A 26881-nucleotide genomic window follows, 5' to 3' on the forward strand; every position below is an offset into this window, starting at 1 on the left:
TTTTCGCTTTCTTCTTTGGGGCATATTTTTCCTGCTTTATCATTGTGTTCCCCCTTGTGTTTCCATGCATCCTTTCATCTTTGCCCCAGTCTTGTTTCTAAACATGACAATCAGCCTTCACCACTCCACAAACTCAAGAATGATAGGACATCCCTCAAAAAACTAGCACACAACAACCACTCCCATTTCAGCAATTCTTTTTATGACTCAAGTTTATTTTTGTTGATTTGAACCAACGTCGGCTTGAGTCCTATTGTCACATGTTTAGATTCATGGTACCAATCTGCAACCAAACCAGAGCTTATAAACACAGGTCGCACAAACAGAGCCTGAGCTGGACATATTTTGGTGACATCTCGTCCTGTTTGTTTTTTATTGTAAATCGCAGACTCAAAAGAAATCTGATTTCAATCTTCTACAACCTGTTTCATTTGAAGAAGACACTCCATCAGTCTAGCCTTTCTTTTTTTATTACCCTTTAAACAACCTCAGTCCTCTCCAACCCACATTTTCTTACATCTTATTTGCCATCTGAGTGCTATGTTTGGAGCCGTCACAACTTATGTCATAATTCTCACCTGGAGAAACCAAACCGCATTTAAAGATTAAAGCGCGGCAAATTACTACCACGTAAACAGAGCCAACAGCACTGCATGCATTCTTCCTCAGGAATCCAGCCTCAGTCTCCTCAGGTTCCTGCTACTTTTATTTCCAGTTTCTTGTTTTTGTTTCTGTTGAGTAAAACTTTTTCAGCCCAGGTTTCATTTTTCAGCTACTGCGAGTGCGTACTATAATCACCTCAATCTTGGCTGCAGTTTTCCCCCTGTTTTAGATTCCCTCTGAAATTACAGCAGCTTGTCTGTTACTAATTACAGATGTTCTTATTTCTGCAGGAGTCTGGCACTGAAACCAGGCCACTGAATTTCCTGCCAATCCCAACTGTACACTTGGTATATGGAGAAGAAGTACAGCTGTGTGCACGCTGCGTGAAAAGATGACACTCTACTGAGAGGAATATTCTGCTGTGTTACCACTGCCTCATGGTAAGAGTTGTACAGTACAATAAATCCCTCTGGTGTATTTTAAGCAGGAGTTTCACATGCAGTAGTAGAGAAAGTCTTATGATGTCAAACACAAAATTGAGCCATTAAAGAAAGTGGTTGAAAAGTCAATACCAGAGTAAGTCGTGATAAGCAGCTACTCACAACAGTGCAGTGTCAAAGTTAGTCAGGAGATGTCCCCTGTACATTTTAGGTGATTTGATCCGAACTGTACTCACAGTTAAAGTTGTGGGTTTTATTTGTTTGACAGACTTTTTAAAATGATTTCTGCTGTAAAAAAAAAAAAAAAAAAAAAAAAGTTTCAGATTACATCATTTACATATTAAGCAACACTACAGTTCTGTTGGGCAGTGGGCCCATCAGAGAATAGATAAGGTGGTGAACAAACACATCTGGAATGACCTACACAAGCATCATGTTCCATCATGTTCCTCACACCTTCACACCGCCTGGGTCTCCCCATGAGGAGGCATGGTGCCATAGTGATGATGGAAAAATGGGAAGGTGTTGTGGGCTCAGCAGACTTTCTGATAATATATTTTCTGCTATGTTAAAGATATTTAACAAGGTAAAGGGTGGGTTTGGATTAATTTCATTATTCAGCATTTAGTTTAATCGACAGTGATTTGATTCATTGAGCCAAAAGCACAAAGCTATCTTCTCACAGGGAGAGTGTTTAAAACATGGACATTGTCACCTATCTGTTACTGAAGGGGAGTTTTAAAGTCCAGCTTTGACTCAATTTAACTTTCACACATAAAAATGGCGGGCCTTAAGACTTCTGACAAACAGCTACAACATGCATGCTTGCTGTCAGGCACACCCCTAATTTTACACAACTCTTATGCCTCATTAAATAGTACTGCTGTAAACTGTACAGAGTGTGTCGATAAATATGAACTATTTAGACAAAAAGCATTGTTTTACCAGGCTGTACATTCAATTCAGAAACTTGAACCTGATGTTTGCCATTCAATCATAAATCCCTGTCAAAATATATTTCTGCTGTCCAAATAGCTTTTTCTAATATGGGGTGTGTACAGTATGTGACTTCCACATGGACTCAGATCATGATAAGTTTGTGGATCCGACTGTACACTGTCTTTGTCTCTCATTTGCACAGATTTAGCACCCGCAAAAGCAGCGCCATCTCTTTGTGGAACTGGCCCTTAGTATGCTCTTAGCACGTTCAAATGTTTTAACTTTAATTAGATCAATTTTCAGTATATTTCGTTTTCAAGCAGATTCTTTTCTAATTGTTAATTGAAGCGCCATGTCAGCAGTACTCTTCAGTTTCAACCGAAACAGTATGCAGATTTGATTTGACATTAGCTTTTAAGAGGTGTTCATAGTAGAAGCTTTAAATTGGTGAATATTGTTTGTGTTTGGACAGCAGGGTCTGCTTCACTTTAATGCACAGAGACACAGAGCAGCGTCACAATTACAGGTTTGAACTATACGTCGCACTTCCTGTCTGTGTGAGCTCGGGGTGGTTCCTTTAAAATCTCCCTCAGACATTCCTTTTCTAATTATGCCCGAGGAGAAAGTGTGGGTGTGTTAGTGTGTGTGTGTGTGTGTGTGTGTGTGTGTGAAAGGGTGGTGGGGGGCTCAAGGGGATGGTAGTAAAAGAGTCTGGCAGCACGTAAAGCTCCATTTGATGTCTGCCACATTAGTATTATGTTCAAGTCAACACCATCGGCCCAGAACAGCTCTGCTCGGAGATGTTTTTCTGCCTGCGTCTCAGACAAGATATTCCGTCTGTTGTTGATCTAACAGTCTAAGGATGTAAGTCATAGGTTTCTGGTTATGCTGAAGTTATACAGTAGGGTGGAGCTGGATTTGGGTTCTACTCAACTTTCTGTGTTTTCAATGTCCTTATAAATGTGGGTATTACACAATACGACAGTGTTTGGGATTTTGAAATCATCGCTTGGATGAATAAAATTATTTATCACTCACAAGCCTTTCAGTATACTGTAAGGCTGACAATCTCAGAAGATTATGTAAATTAGAAAACCTGAAATGATGATGTTTTCAAATAGTCTAAATGTATCTGCAAGTTTTCAACAATTGTTTTCTCTGTGTTCAGACGTTGCTCTTAAACTAATTTCCATCAGCAAATGAGTTTTCAAGTTATGACCAAATAATGTACCAGCAAGAGAAGAGTAGATTTTAGAAAGGGCGTTAGCTTTTGGGGTTCTTAGTTCTTAGCTCACTCTATCAACTTCTGTTTGACCTTAACCAACTGTTAGCTAGTTGATTACTGCTCTACAGTATCAACAGGTTTCTTAAGGATTTGTTGACCCGGCTGGGTTGACTGGGATGGAAAAGGTAACTATATCCACATTTTCAATTTTCTAGCAGATGATTTGGTTTGTTCTGTAGGTCATATAGAGGTATCCATTTTTAAATGGATGTGTTGCATTACCACTTTAAACTCCAATACAAATGTACAGAGCTCAACATTAGACTTCATTTCTTCACCAATTTATCCCCCAAAAAATCACATTGTTTTGGTTCCTCTGAACTTTTATCAGGTGTGTTCGTTTTGTCTTATCTAATAGTTTTATACTGTCACTTGTCTTATTATAGTTGCTATCAGCAATGCAGACATTACAAAAGGCTGCCATTCCCACCCCATACCCTAATTACCATCCCCACCAACCAACAGGGTATCCGAGAATGAGTTCCCTTAATGAGATAGGAGATTCTTTAAGTTAGACATCACAGTGTAATAGTTTTATGACCTATGCACCTCCTTCATGAATGTGCAAACCTTCTCCTTTATAACAGATATTATTACTCACAACACCAATACATTACTGGCAAATAATCCACAGGCTCCCAGTTTTTAATTCTCCTAGTTTTTAAATGTAGCCTCCGTCATTAGCAAGGATCAGGACAATCATGTGGTTCTTGGGCCACTGGCTCATAGACTTATGTCACTCATTAGAAAGCTGCATGGCCATTATTTTTAATGCATATTACTGCTTTTTAGAGTTTTCCTGGCTCATAGCGAGCACCACAGCCATTATTCTTTTTTAGACATTTAAGTCATTCTTGCCTTTGGACAATTTGTGGTTTAATTTGCTGCAGGCTGAGAGGATGATATCAAACCAGGACGAGAACCAGCAGCTTATTATATTAATTATACCCTTAGACGGATATTAAGACAGAATCTACGTCAAAACAAACACGTTTTACTAGATTACACTTAAGTACCAGAGTACTGATATTACTTCAGACTTTAAAATGTAATAAAGGTCTGGTTTGTGTTTACTTTTAACTTATGAATGCTCTCTGGTTGTGAATTACTTCAAGAGGTTTATGCAGACAGGGTCAAAGCTTTAGGACAGGGCATTTAGATAAAGAGGCGTTTTAATGAAGCCTAAGAAGATTTTAAAAACTTATTTTGTTAAAACAAAAGAGTTTCTTGATTTCACTTTGCTAATTTTTCACCAACCTGTAATCAGTGAAAGGTACCGATAATTTTAGTTTTCTATTTTGCCTTCTGAATTTTACCTGGATCTATCAAAGCTTCGGTTTCAAAGCTTGCCCACCGACCACTGGAAAGCAGGTATACTGCATCATTCCACCTTGGTCGTCTGCACTTGTGTCATTTATCACCTCCTGTCCTACCAACCTTGGCTGATTGATTACTAATGGCTCTAGTTGAACAAGCCGCCTTTTGAGCTTACAATAGTGCAACACACAACTAAGTACAACCATGTAAATCCAAATGTTGTTTTTACAGTTCTTGAACAAAATGTCTCACGATGTTAGCCCTGCCAAAGCCTAACGCTGTGAAGTTTAGCCAAGTCCTGATTGACCAATGATTCAGATGTGGCGAGTGCTTTGGGAAGAACAGTTAGGGACTAACTTCGTTACAAGCTTGTCCTGTGATGGTAAAGCACTGTTGGTCCCAACCCATGTTCTCAACAAAAAGTCAACAAGTCACTGAGTCACACTGGGAACAATTAAGGAGTCCCAAAAGGAGCCTTCGCCAGGATGAGGTAAAAACAAACTCATATTTACAAAACTCTGTGTAGACGATCTGATGTGTTCAAATGGACCACCAACCAAGAGGAATTGATCCCAGGCTGCTGGTCGACTAATTATTTTTGATTTACCCAATCTTGGCACTTGAAACATTGAATGACTACCTTACCCACACCCACATTAGAGCAGAGTTTCTGCTTTTCCCAATGGTCACTGGGAGGAAGTGGTTTTTAGAACATAAGCTCTAATGTTGTCTTTAAGCAGTGATCGGTTTTCACTGGCTCTTTCATCGTTCTTTAACTGACAGACAGCAGAGTACTGGTGCTGATAACATCCGTGTTGACCAAACATTAGCATCACAAACACGTGGGCACTTCAGTCCTCATGTGAAGTTCACATTAGCTATTCTGCTGCGCGAGTTTTAGCATTAGCCACTAACTTAAAGTCTTTAACACTGTGTTTTCAATAATTGAAAAACTTTCTGGTTAACTACATTTGGGTTGTATAAACTAATTTCAGTCTTTATTTAGTTACTTGTACATGCATGTCTTTCTTTTTCCAATAAGATATTTACAAACGGATTGCAAGATTTTATTTGATCCAAAAACAAGTATTTCCTCTTGTCCTCAAGTTATTCAATTTTCTCTCCAGTGACTCTGGTATTCTACCATGAAATCTCCTCGAGCCTGTCGTAAAAGGTGGTATATTCACTTTTTTGTCATGTTTCATGTTTGATTCTTTAGCTGTGCCTGTAAATAACACATTCTTGGTGCAGCCTGAACAATTAACATCAGTGACTGAATACAAAGGTCTTGATTCAGTCAGTCACATAAGGGAGGTGTGTTGGTTGTTGTGTGGGTGTCTGAATTGTGTGTGGGTTTTTGGATGGAAAACGTGGGTTTGGTCAAACTGGACATTTACTGTTCAGTAAAGACTGCTGTGGTGCCAGAAAGCACATTGACTAGTTATCCTGAAGAAAGCGTCCTGATATTCAGCCTGTACGTCATGACGCACTGGTTGTTGGCTGCTGTCTTCTGCTCACCAATAATATTTAACAAGCAGCATGGTTCAAAGAGTCATAAATTCAGGCTCCTACATTGTTCTTTTCACAGAGGGGAAACAATGCTTGGTGTTAATAAAAAACAAATATGTAGCTTAATAGGTTTTTGGCACTTTTCTTTTTGGTTATATAACTGGGTTCTCTCCGTCTTTTGTTTTGAATGTCTTTTTTCTCAGTCAATATTTGGATAATCGTTTTCAGGAAGATGCTAGTTCAAGCAAGTTTGTTTTGATCTCTTATTAGATCTGCATCTATACTGTAGCTCTGCATACTTCGGTCTTGTTCACCACAGCTGCCTGTGTAGTCTGTACTATGTTTGTGTGAGGGTGTGGCGGCACAAGGGCTGTATGGGGTATTTTTGTCTGTGAAGATGGACGGCTGTGTTCATGTTGTGGTCAGACTCTCCAGTGGGACCAGACGGTTATTCACTGGGGAGAAGGGATAAGGACATGTGAGAAGAAGACACAAGAATACAGAAATATTTGAATAGGTTGGGGACACACATTTTTACATTGTGGCTGTTGGTGGTTGAGATGCTATTGGTGAATTCTGACAAGAAAGGGCAGCTGCCTGTGAAGTCTCAAAAACTCAGCTTAACAATTACAACCTTAAGCAGCTCAAACATCTGACAAAATATGAACCTGTATTTAGTCATATTTTGGAAATCCTGCAGCATAATCAACTTATCCACAAATGTTTGTTTGCAAAAAAAAAAACTTGAAGTCAGGGATGGGTATTTACACTTAACTTAATGCATGAGTACCAGTTTAACATGAATTGCAGATTTTCACACACAGACCCCCTGGTGGTCCACTATATGTTCTGCGGTGTGTCTTTCATCAGTACTGTAGGACCGTAGAGAGAACAGTCCACAAGTCTCTAGTAAGAGACACTTTGTGCAACCAAATTCTGCTTTATCTAAGCTGTTGTCAGCCATGATGGTGGCTTGTACTCCATCTCGACAAACGCCATCAGCCCTCGGAAGCCTTCTCCTTCCACAAAACCTAATGCAATCATATCTCCAGTAATCTTTATTCAGCTATTGTCTTGTCTGGAAATAAAGATCTGTAAAGCGACTTCTTTAATTTCTTATGCACTCGTACGACATATTGTCTTTAGACAAATGTGCTGCTTTGTGTTGCTCCCCACGGGCACAGTTTAGGAGTTAAACTGGTGCATCTCTGCGACCTGGATCTCAAACCATTGACCAAGGTTTCATTGAGTCTGCAGTTTGTTTTGAGCAGTTAACTATAGTTAAGCCCCTTACAACAACAATGCAGCCTCATGTCAGCCTCACTGTGGTGTATGATACAGTGTCATTGTGGCAAACACTACGTTAGCCACAGGTTTCTATCCTTTATTCTTCTGACCTACTATACAAACTGTGGTACTGCTGGAAAATCCCTTTTAGGCTTTGACCAATTCAGTGTGTTATGGGAAATCAGGAAGAAAGATAATAGAACTGTAATGATGTTTCTGTAGAAGAGGTTGTACACTGAGGTTTCATTCAAAATAAACCTGCTGGATGAAGACTTAAAGATGACACACTTACTTTTGTTTCCTGTAGCTGTGACCAGGCCAAGTGTTTATTTGTCTTTGACACCATATTGAGCTTCCTAAGGTCGGACTTGGAAAAAATGTGTTCTTTGGCAATTTATGTCAAGATATATATCCTAACGTCTGTTAATTCAATTGCCAGAGATACAATAACTGGTAGGGGAGGGACTCACCAGAGGCCCTACGATACAATATGATTACGATACTTGAGTCACTATACAATATCGTTACGATTTTAAACATCTTTCGATATGTTGAGAATTGCAATACGATATTTTGCGATTTAACTTTTATTAACTGCACATTATGTCCACAAACTTAAATTACATCAAATGAACTGTTATGTCAAATAAGAAAACATTCTCCGTCTATTCACTTCAGTATTTTTATCTCTACACAATGGGAGTCAAGCCCACAGGCTGACTCTGAACGAAGTCAAACCCTGTACAAGGCTGCACAGACCTCACAACCGGAACTCTTAGTATTTCAGTCAAACTTAACTGGACACTATCATGTACAGTACGGATGACTGGACAACTGCTGTCATTTCTAACAATGCAACTTGTTCAAAATGAACTGTGAAACCCCTTCAGCAATTAAACATTTTAAAAAGCACATTTGTTATTAATATTATAAAAAAATCAACTCTTGGAGGCCATGAGACAATATAATATGTCCACGTAAAATATTGCATTACTGTGCTGTATCGATATTTCCACCACCTCTAATAATTGGTAGGTAATTTAAGGTGAACAGTGCCTGTACCTAACTTACAGTAAGTTGGGATGGACTTCCCTCCACTGAGTAGGCAGTCATGGTTGATGGATGAATGACTGGCAGATTCACTGAGGCAGACACTGTGGTAAAGGGAGTTTATTTTATATTTTCCAGAAGACGTAAAGCATCATGTTCGTCAGTTTTCCACTCATGAAAAAACATTTTACTATAATGTACTTTGTTGAAACACAGCCATCAATGACTTGACTCCTAAACCCCAATGAGAGAAAAAAAAACACACTTGAGATTTCCAACTCTAATGTGCTTTTGCTCATTTAAAACCTATGTATAGCCTCTTGCCTCATACCCACACTCCCTGTAAACATTTATTCCTCCAACATCTTTGCTTTCCATTCTTAAGCGACCCCAGAAATACTCTTTAATATTTACAGGAGATTTCCTTCCAGCCCCTGACCCCACTTATTCATTAATTTCTAATAAACAGGGTTTATATGTGACATCTGCTGTAAAGCTAACCACTGCGAGGCTGTAAATGTGGATTTTAACAGTGGTTAATGTCATTCTGAGCCTTATGATGGCAAAAGCATCCCAGATGAGACAGCGTGATTGAGAGCTTCAGAGTCTCACTGTGAGACCTGCTGCTTTTTAAGGTTTGCTTCTTGAGTGCATGGTCAATGACCGCCTGTAAATATGTGCCTGACATGTGTGATGTCTTCTCTTAGCTTAGCTTGATAAGAAATGTTTCTAAGACTATCATACCATGAAATCTTTAAAATGACTTTAAAAATATGTTGTTTTTTTTAAGCGTAACTTTTGACTTTGTGATAGGCCTGCACGATATGAGGAAAATATGCAATGGGCAACAACACTGTTCAGCAGTGCAATAATGACATTAATAGAGATAAAAAATCTGACCTGTAGCTCCTTTCCTGCATGTCACTTCCTATTCTCTCCTTGATTTCTGACTCAAGCCACGGTCCTATCTCTAAAATAATGTATCTTCTGTTCTTCATGTTTTATACGATGCTTAATCCAAAATAAATATTGATGAAATTATTATTGGCACTTTGAATCTGGGGTAGCTGATAGCTAATATTAGCATTACCTGACTGTACTAAAAGGTGTGAACGCATAAAACCCAAACCTCCATCCAACTGCAGCAGTGGACACATGAGTGAGAAAGTTTATCACGAAGGTCAATATCCAGATAAGAATAAAATTGTGAATTAATTGTGCAACTGTACTGTATGTACTTTGATTTTTAAAAGATCTCGTGTCTCGTGTAAAAATAAAACCAATGCTCTCATTCCTCAATGAAGATCATTGAAACTACATCTTTAAATGATGTTGATCATAAGAATGTTTTTCACAAAGCTTGCATACTTTGCTTTTCCAGGACTGAAATTACTAAAATACCCTCGCCCTAATGTCTTTTTATCTTTTTCTTAAATACTATTAGAGCACAGAGCCTCACTCTTTTCCCATCAGGTGTCACAGTTTGGTGTTGGACTGCTGCAGGACTCCTAAACTTCACAGCAGCCATTTCCCTCTATATCAAGGCTGTCATTAAACCTGTTACAGCCGTTAGCATGTGGCCTCTGCAACACACAGACGGAAAGGTGGAGAGTTTAAAACAAAGCACAACAGCGGCTGTGAGCCCGGCCTCACTAACCAAAGTGAGTGGGCCGAGCGCTAGTGTTTACATCTTTCACTCACTTCCTAGAAGAAGAGGAGGAAAAAAAGAGCCGGGCCTGCTTTTATGTCATTATAGAGTAATTTGTTTTGAAGAGGAGAGAAAAACACTTTGTCAGTTCCGAAAAATGTTTTATGACAAAATGGAGCTTTTAAAAAAATGACTCTTCCTTCTGTCATTTAGAGCCCTGTTTACAAAATACATCAATGTAGACGATCAGGACAAAAAAGATCCCAACATTTTCTCTGAAATTCATGTAAATATTATACTGTATATAATCCACAACAGGAACCTCTTAGAGAGTAGTGATTAAGGGTGGGATTTCACGGACAATCTGTGTGTTACTTTCTCCCTGTGACAAAAAGGTTTTTTTTGTAAAGCGTTCCAGTCAATCCAGTCTCTAGCCTGCCGTGACCGTCTAGTTTTGTGCTTTTTGATTAACTTTGTCTCGCACTCCATTATCACTTCTACTTTCAGCTCAAGTTCTGCTGTGTACTGTAACTGATTGTTGTCTCAAATTCCCACGTGACACACTGGACTTATTTATCTGTCAAAGATGTGCCAATAATAGACTGGCACAGTAATGAGTCCTAAAACCAGGAAGTGAGTTAGCATTTTAATGCCATGGGTTTCTAAGTCTAAAAGTCAATGGGGATTTTGAATGGGTTTGTGGTTAGACGCCTGAAATAAGGTCTGTGTTTAACACAAGCGATGTTGACGTTTTGATATTTTCTCCAATCATCCAAAATCCAATGCAAAAATCCCATATAGGCGAATTTTCGCAAGAACCACCGGTGCCTTTTCTTTCGGGTTGGCCTCCAAAAATACGTCATCACTATACCCGTCTATACAAGTTCCCTTAAAATAAATTCAAGTCCTTTAACAATGGGACCTATCTATGTGACCTGTCGGAGGACAAACCTAGAGAAATGGTCTCATGAATTTCTTCATAACCTGCAAAAAGGGAAAGATGGTTTTCCAGACTAGGCAGCTTTAGCTCAGTTGGTAGAGTCAGTGGTCTCTCAACTGGAAGTTCAGAATTTGATCCTCAGCTCCTGTCGGATGTGTCCTTCGGCAAGACACTTTACCCAAAGTTTCTCCTGCTGCTTCGTCAGTGGCGTATTAATGTGTATTAGTGGGATTGGTTTACATACATATTAACCTCCCCCATCAGTGCGTGACTGAGTATGTGTGATCTGAGGTTTAGAAAACGAGAAACGCACTAATCCAGCTCAAGTCCATTTACCATTTAAGAGACATTCCGGCGACATTATGGAAAGGATTTCTCTAGTTTAAGAACCACCTTGTTTAAATGGATTCAGAAATCTAGGTGCATGAAAGTCTCAAGGATGTTTTGGCCACATCAAGAATCTTTAAGCAGCAGTTTATATTTACTACAATTTGAGCCTGCAAGCAGCATCAACAAGCAATGTTAGTGGGACAGGTGCATTTGCTCATGGAGCCATGTTGCAGCCACTGCAGATGGTTGTGCAAGTGTTTGATCCAAACAGTCATATATATACATAGAGCATAGAGCATATGTCTTTAAAGAAATACACAAAAAGTGAGCCCACGTTTGTCTGAAAAAGCTGAAGTAGGTGTTTGCAATCCAAGCTCATCAATTCTACCCCTCATGTCTCCGTTCTTTACCTTTGTTTATGTGCACAGTGTAATAATGAACCCTAAGCTACGCTAACTAAGCTGTTTTGTTCCTAAAGAACTGTCAATGTATAAATAAACTAGTGTGTGATTTTGTCCTAAAATCCAAAGAGTAAACTTCAGTCATCCACCAACGCATTAGCTGTTTCAGACTATTTTTATATTTTTTTCTTGGCCGGTAAATTTTGAATGAGTGTTTTTCCGCAGACGTGACTGTTGAGGATGACACTGCTGTTTAATCATGCATCTAATAATAACACCCACCCAGACACACGCCAACACACTGATTCTATTTCTGTCTTTACAAGCTCCCACACTCGTTTTAACCTTGTTGCTGTCAGCTGCATCTTCATTTACTCTTTGTGTTGTTAAGCTGACTCACACAGACTCGCGCCTGCATCAGAAGATGTCCTTTCAGAGTACTGTAGAAACATCGACATTAAGAAATTGCCTGGTATAAACTTTTTAGCCTGATTGAAAAATAAAAGCTTGCAGGATTTCTGGCTGAACATTTATGTCCAGGTTCACAAAATAATTGGACTCATATTGCCGGCATCTTTTTTTTTATTTGCAAGCATCATTTCAAATGTTGATTGCAGCAGCAGGGAATTGTCTTTTGCATTTGGCGGTGACAAAAAGGAGCAGGCTCGACAGTAAACACAGTTAAAGGTGCACGACCGCAACAAGACTAGAAAGAGACAGAAAAGTCAGCACACAGATGTCCTTTAGGTTTCCTTCATCCAGGTAAGAACAGCATAACAACAAGGGACGCACTTCAACACGAGGCCTTCATCAGCGTCGCAGAAATACCCCTTATATACCAGAAAGGTGTAAAAACCATTATACACAAAACATGGGCTGATCTGTCAAACAGAAAATACACTGATCACTGCAGGAAAATGCATTCCTAAAAGACTGTCTCATTTGGCCGTGACCTCATCACATCTTGCAGACTTATTTTACACGCAGAAATTTAAGGAGTGATGAGAAAGTGTCTTGCACCCGTCCAGCTGGAGCCTGCAGGTGGATGCTGGGTTGATAGTGAGGCTGAGAGTTTGAGCAAAGATGGCTGTGACAGAGCAGAGGGACCGATGGGAGGTATCGCAGCTAAAACAGAAGGCTAAATGGGGAGAGTGGATGATGACATACACTCGTGTGTTTGTCAAGGACTGTGGAGAATGACACATTTAAATAGTGCAGCAGCATCCCTGAACTCGCTTGCACGCTGTAACTTTGATCCTACTGCATAAACAGCTTAATGACTCTTGCTTCCCTAAGGTCAATCTCACGCTGCGTATTTGATGTGGAATCTTATCAACCTTTGTATATGTACACCTGCACTATAATGTGTCAGGTCACAGTAACCAAAACTTGTCCTCCTTGAAGATCAGCTCCACTTGTTTTTAAAATTCCTTGTATCTGGTCACCTCTCTGAATAGATGAGCTCATGAGATCAAGAGAAACTTCCAGTAGACAAACTATAAAAAGATTATTCCTTGATGTGACTCAGTTGTTGTTCTGAGCGTTTGAACATGTCAGTCCAGATGAATCCTCGTAATGTAGAACAGATGTTAGCTGTGAGATCTCATTCCTCCATTGTTTGGACTGTTTAACTTGGGATTTTCTGCCTAATTGGTTGACATCTTTTCATTTCATCTCTACGACGTGTCCGCTGAAGGGTCTTTGGTCGTGCATCTTGCAAGTCTTGTAATGTTCTCTGCCACAGTTTCCACTGTCTGAGGTATCTCCTCAGTAGAATGACTCTGTGATTATATCTGTGTGCAGAGTTTAAGCCTCACTCTCCACTCTTCAGTTTGTCACCCTTTATGAGTCTACAGTATGAGACCGAAGCTGTGTGCCTTCTCATCTTTGTGGCGGGATTTTAAAAAACATGACCATCTCAGGGCTTCAGAGTTCATTGTGGTAATAAAACAAAAGGACTGCAAGTGGTGCGTGTGTTTGAGCAGCTGTGTGGTCAGCGACACATGACAGTAGACTCATCCTCTGTCACGATTCTGCACCCAACAAAATGCAGAAAGCTGTAAATGTCAAGTTTATTTTCGTCGAAACTTGAATGTTTTTTCTGCGTGTGTCTGAGTGTGTGCATGCAGAGATAGGTGCGACTTGGTTCTCGGTTGTACGGTGGATTGATTCCTTTATCAGGAGACACAGTCTGCATGTCTAAAATTTTATGAGGGATTGTTCCATATTTTGCCACTGGAATCATTTTTTATGCCCAAGCTGCAGGATAAAGGAGGGAATATTTTATAGGATAGCATTTGTTCTGTATATCCAGAAAACCTGTTTTTTTATTTCTCCTTTTTCAGTCTGTTTTCCAAAGTTTGAATAGAAAAAGACAGTGTGAGACATAATTTATTAATTGGTGAAACTTCTACTTATGATTATTCTTATTCACTTTTAAAAATAACTCACAGCTCATAAGGTCTGATGTTCAAACACTGATCTGTCTGTACAGCAAGAGCTCTGGAAATCAATCATAGTTCAGAGCACTGAGAGGAGTTTTTTTTAAATTGATTATCTTCAGAATACTGTTCATACAGAGTTTGGATTCTTTTCAACAGATGTAAAACTTAACACCAACCGTTTTTAACAGAGCAGTGAGGATCCATTCATACAGATGATGACACTGCTTATATATGTGACAGCATCAGTCTGTTAACAGAGCCTGCAGTCTGATGTGTTGTTCACAAACTTCACTGGTGAACGCGGCGTCATAGGATGATACCGACTGATCGACGTGAACTTTTTATAAGCTAAAGGCTTTGTACCTACTGTAAGGGGCGGGGGGGGGTACAGCACCGTCAACACCCCTACTTCCCCATAAAGATGTCAGAGCAGTTGGATATTTTTTTATTTTCAGTAATGCAACAATTTCTTTTTAAAAGCTTCAGGAGATTTCTATCCCTGCCGTGGGATATCGGCTCACCAAGCTGCTTGTGGAGGGGACAGTTCAACTTTTGTTTTCTAACAGTATCGTCTCTTATCTGGAATATGTACAACTTTAAATACAAAGAAAGACAAATCGCGTTCTCTCCAACATTTCTCCTGAAGCTGCACTTGAAAGTGTTTTACAAAGATGAGGAAATAACCGTCTCTATTCCATATTCTGTGTGATCACATTGATGTCAGGCTGTTATATAACTGACAGCTCTCACAGAAGCTTGTGCAGACATGAGAGCCTTCCTTTCAGTCTGAACCATAAATCAAAATCTCAATATAGGAACAGAAATGTGTTTCCATAGCTTGGTATGGTTCGGTTGAGAGAAGGCTTTTTCCAGACGCCATAATGACGGCGTATCATGCATAGACTGAAGTATATAGGACATCCAGTCAGGCTCAATGTGCCCTCAAGAATTTAGTGATGCGACCACAGAGTTTCTGTACCCTCGTATGCATATGCATCGTCCTAAAAATAATGCAGGAAATGAAGGAGCCTGGCTACTCGACCTGAAACTGACCTAACATAAACCCCATGTTTTAAGACTCTTCGAAACCGGTCCAGTAAACATCCGGTGCAGCCACAAAGCTTTCAGGATTGTGAAAATATGTACAGCTGACCACGACGCACTGATGCAAACCACCGGAAACAGGAGAAGTCAGACGGGCTGGGCTGCTCCTTCTTGGAAAATTCACGGAATTATTGTGAAATGAAATACAAATGATGTGTATGTTTGAAAGTCATACTGTCATACAGGGCTTCCCCTCGTCCCCTGGAGCCCCCCAAAACACATCCCAAAAAAAAGCTGATTGCTTTCATTGGGTGCATACATCATCATATGTTGAAGCATCACATTTTTAAGAAGAACACTTTTGAACTGAAGCAGGCTAACGTTTTGAACAACTAAAAAAAAAAACCTTTTTTTTAACATTTGGAGTTAACAACGTTGCCAGAACAAAGGATTGCATTGCCTTCCATATTGCAGTTTTATATTGCATCGTTATATTGGTGTCCTAGTCTGTGATTTCATATTGCATGACCCTGTAATCTGTGTAAACAAACAGCAGGAGCTTGATGTGTACACGCAAACAGCACCGTACCGCCCCGCTGGCTTCAAAGCTCTCCAGTGATGCCGCCTTGTTACGTCTCTTCTTAACACCTCCAGTTCCAGCTCAGAGGTGGAAAGGTGTTTTACATTGAGGACGAGGTATTATAAGGCTTAAAAATTCAGTCCTGGTGCTAAGACAGATAAGCCTAAGTCTTCGGTTGCTTCCGTATAGATGTAGACTATAGTCCTCTAAGAGGGCACCCAAAGTCCCACCTGTGGCTCCTTCCCCGCCTGTCATTCCCCGATTTCCACCACTGTCCAATCAAATAAAGGCAAAAAGCTAGAAATGAAAAAAGAAATCTGTCTTGACCTGGGAATGGTTAGAGGGCTACAGCATCTCCAGATTAGACCAACTAAATCCTCCACTAACTATTTCTCAAAGAGAGACTTTGTGTACTTAGTTTCTCTGTTTTTTCACAGACTAAATAAAACAGTCCTGACCTCAGCTCTGTCTACTGGAGCTCCATCTGTTCTGGAAAATGTCTTTAAACCCACTGATACACTTCAGACTGACTCAACCATGACCCCATTCGCCCCCGGCTGGTCTCTGTACTGTCCCATGGTTTATGAGTTGTAGAAATGTTGAAACGTGCTGTAAATGCAGCGGTGTGATGGGAAGGCTGAAAAGAACACACCTACATACTGTACTTCGTCATGAACCACCAACCACCATGATGATGCTTTGACCTGTCAGCACATTTCCATTTCAACAATGTTAGAATCAACAGCTTTAATCATTTCTTCTTCTTCTTCAGTTTAAGCGAATCAGTCAGTGAAGATGAGATAGTAATGTCCGAGCACTGTTGTGATATGTGAAACAAATACTGTATCTATGTTTATGGTTTTAGTCAGCTTAAAGACTTCAGTTCTAAATAATGGTCTTAATTTATCAAAACTTTTTCTCCTTTTTTTACACACTGATTTGGTTTTGTTTACACACTGATTTGGTTTTGTTTTCTTTAAATGTTAATTTATGCCCAGAAATCGTCCACCGTATATTTAATGAGCAGGCTACAACCTGTGTCCGAGTCGTGAGGATGCTTTCAGGAGAGAGCACAGCGACACATACCTTTTAAGTGGAGCTTCAACTATGAGCACTTCTTCATATTTTTGGGGGGCTTTTTTTTCATTTATTGGATAGGACAGCTAAAGACAGACAGATAATGCCGGGAGGAGGAGAGTGGGTGATGGCGTGCAGCAAAGGGCCCGAGCACTACAGTTTAACCTCTGGTCATCGGGCGTGCAACATAACCACAAGGCCATCGACGCTTCCAACTGTGAGCACTTATGAAACATTGCTGTAGCATTGATTAACAAAATCGTCTCACAAGAATCATTTACAAAACTCCAGTATCACAGGTGTTTTGTAAGAATAATGTTTTTTTTTTATTGTATGGTTATGTTTGAACTGGCCTGAGTGAGCCAGTGGATCGTGTAGTCAGCTGACCTGAGTGTTTCAGTCCTTCACCAAGGGCAGTGAGCCAGTTAAAATGTGTCTTATACCGCAGCTTGTTATGTGGAAATCGTGCTTCAGTTCGCCCTGGCAGGGTAGAAATCACAGAGACTGGCAGCATGCAGGAAGAAGCTCTTTTTTCTGTGTTCACGCTGATGTTTCAAAAGCGCCGACTGGAGGGTGGCCACACAGTACTAGGATGGAGGGGATCATTCGTGATCCTGTTTGCTCTGGTAGTACTCCTCCTTGTGTTGATGTCCTGCAGGGGGGGGGGGAAGTGTTGTGTACCCATGATACGCTCTGCTGACTTCAGAAGTGTGCACGGCTCTTTGCTCAGTGCTGCTCCTAACACTCTCCACCACTCCAGCAGAAGAAAAAAATCCTCCTGACTTCCAGAGAGACCTCAAACTGCTCAGCTGTCAGAGGTGATAGAGGCGCTGTCTCACCTTCTTTACCTGTCAGATCTGATGTGCAGGAAAGAAGTGGAAGAGAAAAAGACAGTTGTTGCCCTCTGAGCTCAATCTCATGGAAACATTAGTTCATTGCTTATATGAAGTGTTTGTTGTTACGTGATGTGAAGCAGCAGAGGTCATCATGATCTTTATTGACCATCATCACAAAAAGGTCTGATTTATATTAAAGCTGCAGTGAGGGGATACACAAATAAGTGTCCTGAATGTGGTGGGAATGATGCGAGGCTCACTTTTTTAAAGTGCACGTTTAATCCTTGTTATGTAATGGCATTAATAAATGACATAAAGAATATTATTGGCTATCAAGCAAACCGCTGTAAAATTTAATCCTCGTCTATAATTGACTCTGCGGTCATATTTTGAGAATCCATCTGTTACTGTAGTCATGTTGTTTTGGCTAGCTTGCCATGAAGGTGAGGACGGGACAGCCTGTAGTTCTTTGAGGCCACAGACTATGTCAAATGGCTCGAGGGCTCGAAGTAAAGCAAATTTTGCAGCCGCCTCGAGCTGCCATGTTTTAGACTAAGTGCCTGAATGGGATGGATAGATTGTTTGCATGTCTGAACAGGAACAACTGCATGATTGTTTTTTTTATACATGCACAGTTCTTCATCATAGTCCATGTAAACAGCCCGTGCACATGGCAGTGGTCAGGTTACAGCATATATTATGTTTAAAAACTGTCTCTCCATACATGTGTGAAGAAGTGATTACACGTTTACACACGTGTGTTTCAGCTCTAATTTGAAACATGTTTGGCGGACGTTTCTCGACATGTGAACTCACAGTAACGTGGCTCTCCGAGACTCCAGCCCTTCATTGGACCGACCGTCTTTAATTACAGACCACCAGGCTGAGGAGGCTGGCACTCCCAGTCCGCAGGCCCAGCCAAGAGGCCCCGTTTCTGGGGGAGGAAGTCACCTTACATGGACTCTCCTCTGGATCTTTGGCCTGGAGCCCGGCTCCGTGGTTCACTGGAGCTGCTGACCTGCAGTAACCTCATTCTGGGTCTCTGTTGACATTCAGGTTATTGTATGGATCCTGGTCGAGCACTATGCAAACTGGATAAGAGTGAAAGTTGGTACATTAAATGAAAGAGTAGAGGGGAAGGATGCATAAAGGTGTAGGATAACAGACACAGTCGTATGCTATAAACCTACCTGTGTTAGACTGTGTAGAAGGGGACAGTGTTATGTAGAAAGAAATGTTGCTATTATTATGTTCAGCTTGTTGCTTAGTTTTGTCACTCCGTAAGAATACAGGTGTCATGTTAGTTCTGTCCGTAGGGTAAGGCAGCATTCTGTCTCACCGCTGACGGCTTGTGCCCGACCTCTCTGGTTCAGTTTCTGAAATCTAAGTGCAGTCATCGAGGGTTCCCGAGATCACAGATCAGTGGAGAATAAAAAGAACAGCGTGCAGCTAACAGGCTCCGTCATGAATAGACTCTGAGGCGTGGAGCTGAGCGTCGCGGCGCTGCTGTGCGTGTGCGTTGTGTGCAGGGGAAACACGAGCACCGACCAGGGAGGGCGCACGAGCAGCGGAAGAAACACAGATCCGGTGAAAACGGCTCTCACTCGCACCTTGACGTCAAACTCAGAATGCAAAGCAAATAAGAAAATATCTTTTTACACTAAATGAGGCCTTACGACCACTAACTGTCGGAACAACACATCGCCTCCACACAGTCCTGTGAACTGTACTAAAGTTAGATATTTTTCCCTCCCAGCATGCATCTCAATCCTGGCAGCAGAAGATGTGAACAAACTGTGCAAGCACACCTAATGCAAACAAAGCAGCCAACTTTTCCTCTCTGCTTCGAATCGGACAGAATCAACAGCACGAGGTGAAAGGGTGAGAGACAAGACGAGTTTAAATAAAGAAGAGAAACAGTGAAGGGAAAGAACAGGCCGTGCCTGTCTGCTTCCACCACATGCTCCATGTTTTGGCCTGCACGTTATGACATGGGTTCCTTTAACTGGAACGAGCTCCATGTTTTCACATTAGTTTACACGAGTGGGCGGTTCAGTGTCGTCAGACTCGCTGGGAAGAGTTTCCTCCCTGAAATACTACAGCAAAATAATATTTTCTTAATGATGTCACTTAATGTTTTTACTTGTTATTTTTATAGCATCGCTCGCTTTATATTATTTTTTTAATGTCATCATTATGTGACTAAATGCACCACAGTCTGCTGCTGCTAAAACGAGTTTCTCATAAGTCTATTTTTAACTCTAGAAGTCACTGACTGGACGAAGGTGAGGACTGATGACTTCACATGACTCTGTGTCTGTTGCTCCAAAGATTTTATACACACAAGACATTTGGAGCTAGTTGGACATACATTGTAGCGGTTTTAAGGGGTCTTTTTTGTTGGGGTGCCAGCCGGTATCTCAACCGACAACAAACAAGTTTGTTCTATATAAATATTTTTTTTTAACCACCACAAAGTTATCCTCTAATTTCGTAGAACTAGACATAACTCTATATTAGCAAAATCAACAATACACACAAACACAAGAATTTCACACAAAGACATGAGATGGCGAATAAACAGAAATGTATTAAAGGAACAATGTCTCAAGTCCAGCAAAAATAACTCAGTCAGTGTCTTTTCACAGTTTCTTCAAAATGTTAGTTCAACAAAAAAAACAAGAGCGGGCTCTCTTGTGAGTGAGTCAATCTTTGACTGCACCTTCCCTAATAACAACAAAAAAAAACCCGAGTGAGCTCTCGCTCTTCTTAACCCACATACGATCTTCGGCGTGACGGCCAGCGAATCAAAATAAAGAAACAGAAAGGACTCCGACAGGTCGAAGTTACCTCCAGAAACCAAGGATCTGTCCCGCCTCAGCGACTCTCCCTTCCCTTAGTTCCAGCCAGAAAGGAGGCACGATTGCAGAACCAGGAGCATGAACCCGAAACTCTGGGAATGACTTTACACGAACTTTTTTCTCTCAGGCTGAGGCAGCCGCGGACTACAACACCGGTAACCGGGATTTACGGACGCCGCCATCTTGGTGTGTCCGTCTCACTTTTATTACTAGGAGCTAATTGGCCATAGAGGAACGCGTCACAGGGGTGGAGCCGATGGGAAAAGGTATTTTCTCCTGGCGGATCGCCACACTCCCCTCCCCTTATTAAAACTGCAAACGTGCAGAATTTTTTTTCCTTTTTTTTTCTTTTTTCTTTTACATGCTGTCCTGTAATCCCTGTGTGCTTCTTAACGTTTTATTTCAAGGGAGTGGGGAATCCTAAGAATTCCTCCTCGTCGCTGTCTTCATTGAAGATGTCCAAGACCTCCTGTTTTTCCAGTCTTATCAGTTGTTCTGCAGACGGATAACATGGTTTCAGCCGTGAAACGTGGACCACCTTCCTGTCCTCCCCAGTGTCTTCCAAGACAATGTCATAATTCACCGGCCCTAATTGGGATATGACTCGGTAAGGACCAAGCCATTTTGGTGCCAACTTGGCCGTGAATGATTTTTCGGCTTTAGAATACGGATTTGATCGTAACCAAACTCTTTCCTGGTCTGGTAAGGTCTGATCTCTCCGCTTTTTATCATAGTTCCTTTTTTGTCTGTCACGTCCTTTATTTAGGTTCTCCTGTACAAAGTCAGTAAGGGCCTGCAGTTCCGAAACTTTCTTGTAGGGGGGCATATCAGGAACAGGAGTCCAGGGCCGTAACACAATATCCAGAGGGCCCCTGAGGGGTCGGCCCAGATTCAACTCTGCAGGAGTGACCCCAGTGGATTCATGAACAGCAGAGTTCAGAGCAAAACGGAAGTCTGGCAGGTATTTATCCCATCTTTTGTGATTATCCGCAACATAGGAGGCTATCATAGTCTTCAATATGCGATTAATTCTCTCGGTGAGGTTGGTTTGTGGATGGTAAGCAGAGGTAAGTTTCTGTTTTAGGTTCCAGGTTCGACAGGTTTCCCTGAACACACCAGAGACAAACTGGGGGCCTTGATCTGAAAGAAGGTAGTCGGGTACTCCCCACCGGGTGAGTATTTCATTAACCAAGACCTTTGATACGGTCTCGGCTGTGGCTTTTCTCAGAGGGTATAGCTCAACCCATCTGGTGTAATAATCAACAAAGACCACGAGGTAAATGTTCCCGCTGGAGCTTCGAGGGAAAGGACCCATGAAATCCACACCTAGCATCTCCCAGGGTCTATGGACAATGGTCTGCTGAAGCTTTCCAGCCATTTTGCGGCTTTCAGGTTTGTATTTCTGACAAATTTGGCAGTTTTGTACGAATGTCTTCACATCCAAGCTCATACCGGGCCAATAAACCATTGCTTGCAGACGTTTGTAGGTTTTATATCTCCCGAGGTGACCAGATATAGTGTCCTGGTGGAGCATCTGCAGAAGGGATTTTCGGAGGCTTTCTGGCATGTAGACTTGGTAAGTAGTCCGGTGTGGAAGTTGCAAAATTCTGTAGAGCTTGTCCTCTAAAATGGTGAACCTTGAGGAGTTTATCACAAGAGGCTCTCCATCCTCCATGATGTTTTGATATATTTTTTGAATTTCCTCATCTTCCTGCTGAGCTTTCCATATCTCCTCGTCGGTGATGGGGAGTTCTTGGTGAGGTTTCCCCTCAACTGACAATAGCGTAGCAAAGGTTGCTGGATCCCTGCTGCTAGTGTCACTTGGTGCTCTGGATAAAGCGTCCGGTACTGTATTGTACTTCCCCCGCCGGTACTCTACTGAAAAGTTGAACTCCTGTAGGCGGAGAACCCAGCGGGTAAGTCGAGCCGAAGGTTTCTGTGTTTTGAAAACCCAGACCAAAGAGGAATGGTCGGTAACCACGGTGAAGTGTCTGCCTTCTAAATAGTAGCGCCATTTTTCTAAAGACCACACCACAGCAAGACACTCTTTTTCCGTTGCAGAATAATTTTTTTCTGCTTTGTTTAGACTTCGGCTGCCATAAACCAAGACCTCTTCCGATCCCAACCCTGTTTGTTGGACCAGTACCGCCCCCAGTCCAACATCACTGGCATCCGTGTACACCACAAAGGGCAGATCAAAATTTGGGTGACCTAAGATGGGTGGTGACAGTAGGTGGGTTTTGAGTGTCTCAAAAGCTTGCTGGCATTCAGGGGTCCACCGAAACTTAACTCCTTTTCTCTTCAGGGCATTTAGGGGATCTGCCGTTTGGGAAAAGTTAGGCACAAATCGGTGGTACCAGCCAGCCATTCCCAGAAACCTTTGTACGGCCTTGAGGTTGGTAGGCACTGGAAAATCTGCCACCGCCTTCGTCTTTTCGGGGTCCACCTGGACACCAGCTGCAGAGACGAAGTGGCCCAAAAAATTTAAAGTTGTTTGAAAGAATTTACTTTTCTTCATGTTAACAGTTAAACTGGCTCCTCTTAGTTTATCCAAGACAGCTTGAATGTCTGTCGAGTGCTGGGTGTATGATGCCGAGTATATGATGATGTCGTCCAGGTAAACGAAACAACAGTGGCCTCGGAGCTCTCCCAAGGTTGTCTCCATTAACCTTTGAAAGGTTGCGGGGGCGTTTTTCAGGCCAAAGGGCATAACCTTAAACTGGAAAAGCCCAAGGTGACAGGTAAAGGCTGTTTTGTCAATACTGTCCGAGTCCATTTTACATTGCCAATAGCCATTGTTCAAGTCAATGCTGGAGAAGATGACTGCTCCAGCTAGGGAGTCAAGTATTTCTTGGATGGTGGGTAGGGGGTAGGCATCTGTGTAAGTTACTGCATTGAGTTTTATGTAGTTTACACAAAATCGAGGCTTTCTGTCCTTTCTCGGGATGAGAACTACTGGAGAGGACCACGCTGAGGCGGAAGGTTCGATGATGTCCATCTCAAGCATTTCCTCCACAAGCTCCTTAATGACCTGCCGTTTTGAGGGAGAGACCCTATATGGTCGTTGTTTGATGGGGACCTCCTGAGTGACAAAGATTTTATGGGTGAGCACTTCAGTACATCCTAGTTTGGTAGTGCAGACATCATTGTTCCACTGTAATTGCTCAAAGAGCTGCCTCTTTCCAGTCGTGTCTAATTTGCTCCCCTCTACTGCTTTTTGCATAAGCTCCAAATCTGTGGAAGTTTGATGTGAGGTTCGGGGGTTGATTGCTGAGAAGAAACAGAGTTTTTCTCTCCATCCCCATTCATCAGGATGGTCGTTGCCTTGCTCAAAGTAATATTTGACTGCCGGGTTAGACTGAAGACTGTACTGATTTCTTCTTACCTCCATCTGCAGGCCAATCATACACATAAAGTCCAGACCTAACACCACAGGGCAAGCCAGGGCTTCTGAGGACAAAACCACCACAGGCAATGTGCAGGTGTTTCCTTGTAAGGTGACAGTAATGTCCTGCCATCCCAAAGGCCATCTTCCCCCCCCATCGGCCAGATATAGCGGATCTCCTGACCAAGGGTAAAGGTTAGCCCTTTCCCCATTGACAGTGTGCCACAATTTGTCATTAAGAAGGGTGTATGAAGATCCAGAATCTACCATGGCTCTCCCCTGCTGCGTACCTATTGTCAGGGTTACAAACAGTTGCCGTGGTACAGGCCTGCTAGGTACAAAAGGGAAAGAAGGTGCTTTGGGTGGTATGTGGGACAACACATGCAGTGTAGGATTGCTTCTTTCAGAGCCCTCTGGTGAATCTTGATTTTGTAGTTGATGGTGTTGTGCAGGTTTGGGACCTTTGCCTTTATACTGGGGACACGCGTAGGGTGGGTGGGAGCCCTTACAGCGCCAACAGAAAACTGTAGGGGGTTTGTCTGATGTTTGGTGGGGAAATGATTGAGGGGGTGGGGGGCGTGTAGTTGCAATTTTATGAGGCTGATTATCACTCTTGTTGTACTTTTTCTGCTGTTCTAGAAGTAAGTGTTTCTCCCAATCTTTTTCTAGCTGCTGCCCCAGCCTAACCAGGTCATCTACAGTAGTCACTCTGCTGCTTCTCAACTGACTGGCCAGCTGTGGTTTGATGTTTTTTAAAAGGAGCTGGATTGTCTTTTCTTCTGTGATATCCGGCCTCCAGCGTCGACAGAGTGAGCGGTATCTATATGCAAAATCCCGTACACTTTCACCTTCAGCCTGTATTTGTGTCCTCACTCGTTCCTCCAACTCATCTGCATAATCCTCTGAAAGGAAAGCTGCAAGAAATTTACTCTCAAAATCTTTCCAAGTCCGTGTTTCCAGCCTTGTCACATCCCACCAATCCCTAGCAGTGCCATATAAGACATTACGCAGCGTGGCAAGAAGTTCTTCATTGTTAAGGGGGTTAAGGGCCAGATAATCATGACATTGTTCTAAGTAAGTCAGAGGATCACTGCTATCCTCCATGCGACCAAAACAGGGAAACTGCAACTTAACAGGACTTTGATTTATAAATCTCGCTCTTAGGTCTAAGCAGTCATTGGGAGAAGACATGGATTCAGTCTGACTGCCCGGCTGCAGGGTGGATTGAAGACGAAGGCGCGTCTTCAAAACTGGAGGCAGCCCAATTGAGTCAGCCAACTCATCGGTCTGTACAGCTGTTGAAAACAAAGTTTGGTGAACCGAGGGAAGAGTTTGTTGCTTTACTGCTGTGAACTCTTCGTTTATACTGTGCAACTGAAGTGTACATGCAGTCATTTCTTCTTGCAGTTGGCTAACAGTTTCCACCATAGGAGACATAATTCCGTGTATATCTTTCAATACTTCTGTATGGTGCTGGTGCAGACGCCATTTTATTGTGTCTGTAAGTTGCCCTCTCAGGTACTCCATGTGTTTCTCTAGCAACTCCTTCAATTTTCCATACTCTTGATCTGGTTTGATAGTTGTTGAATTTCTTAACTCGGAATTTTTATCCACTGTTTGATTTTGAGTATTTATTAAGCCCTGCATCATCTTTTCCAGTCTCTTCATTGACTGATCCAGGCCTATTAATGTTTGAGTTATCCTTCTGTCTTCTCCAAGAGGTAACGACATTGGGGCCAAAAGTGGAGCTGCAAGCTCGCCATTGTCACAAATTTCCATATCCAGTAAAGACATATGGGTTTCATAGTTTAAATTATCCATTTCAGGTGCTGCTTGAACCTGCGACTCCTCCTGATTGCCACAAGAGGGAACCAATTTATACGCGGGCTCAATGTTCTGCAAGATGTCTTTGTGCCCTCCAGAGACAGCAGGATCCCAAAGAGGCTTTTCCCAGTCCTCCATTGTGTTCTGAGTTTCCTCCACTTTTTGTGGGGGGGTTTTTTTTCCACTAGGGGGGGCTGCATTTTGAAAGAGCTCCTCCAAATCGGCCATTTTATTTCCTTTTTCCTTTGTTCCTGTGAATTTCCTTTCTCTATCTTTTATTTAACCAGGGATGCAGTGGTTCTTTTCAAGAGAATTGTTGTGTGTTTGATTTTCCTTTTTTGCTGGGGTGCCATTTTCTGTAGCGGTTTTAAGGGGTCTTTTTTGTTGGGGTGCCAGCCGGTATCTCAACCGACAACAAACAAGTTTGTTCTATATAAATATTTTTTTTTAACCACCACAAAGTTATCCTCTAATTTCGTAGAACTAGACATAACTCTATATAGCAAAATCAACAATACACACAAACACAAGAATTTCACACAAAGACATGAGATGGCGAATAAACAGAAATGTATTAAAGGAACAATGTCTCAAGTCCAGCAAAAATAACTCAGTCAGTGTCTTTTCACAGTTTCTTCAAAATGTTAGTTCAACAAAAAAAACAAGAGCGGGCCTCTCTTGTGAGTGAGTCAATCTTTGACTGCACCTTCCCTAATAACAACAAAAAAAAACCCGAGTGAGCTCTCGCTCTTCTTAACCCACATACGATCTTCGGCGTGACGGCCAGCGAATCAAAATAAAGAAACAGAAAGGACTCCGACAGGTCGAAGTTACCTCCAGAAACCAAGGATCTGTCCCGCCTCAGCGACTCTCCCTTCCCTTAGTTCCAGCCAGAAAGGAGGCACGATTGCAGAACCAGGAGCATGAACCCGAAACTCTGGGAATGACTTTACACGAACTTTTTTCTCTCAGGCTGAGGCAGCCGCGGACTACAACACCGGTAACCGGGATTTACGGACGCCGCCATCTTGGTGTGTCCGTCTCACTTTTATTACTAGGAGCTAATTGGCCATAGAGGAAC

General features: G+C 41.9%; 1 protein-coding gene and 1 long non-coding RNA gene across 3 annotated transcripts in view; both read left to right on the top strand.

Moving 5' to 3' along the window:
- Nucleotides 1-26881, top strand: part of sh3bp2 (SH3-domain binding protein 2) — an 81704-nt gene that overhangs the window by 16959 nt on the left and 37864 nt on the right. Inside the window, exon 2 of one of the 2 annotated variants that reach the window (XM_079364625.1) lies at nucleotides 894-1043. The exons of the other annotated variant lie outside the window; for it this stretch is intronic. The gene's annotated coding sequence lies outside the window, so the exon portion shown is untranslated. The remainder of the gene's footprint in view (nucleotides 1-893; nucleotides 1044-26881) is intronic. 2 annotated transcript variants of the gene reach the window in all.
- On the top strand, nucleotides 23547-25123 carry LOC306837164. Its single transcript, XR_013780880.1, has 3 exons — nucleotides 23547-23695; nucleotides 23989-24165; nucleotides 24646-25123. It is a non-coding gene; the product is annotated as an uncharacterized lncRNA (long non-coding RNA).

Source organism: Symphodus melops (genome assembly GCF_947650265.1).
Source record: "Symphodus melops genome assembly, chromosome: 16".
Lineage (NCBI taxonomy): Eukaryota > Metazoa > Chordata > Actinopteri > Labriformes > Labridae > Symphodus > Symphodus melops.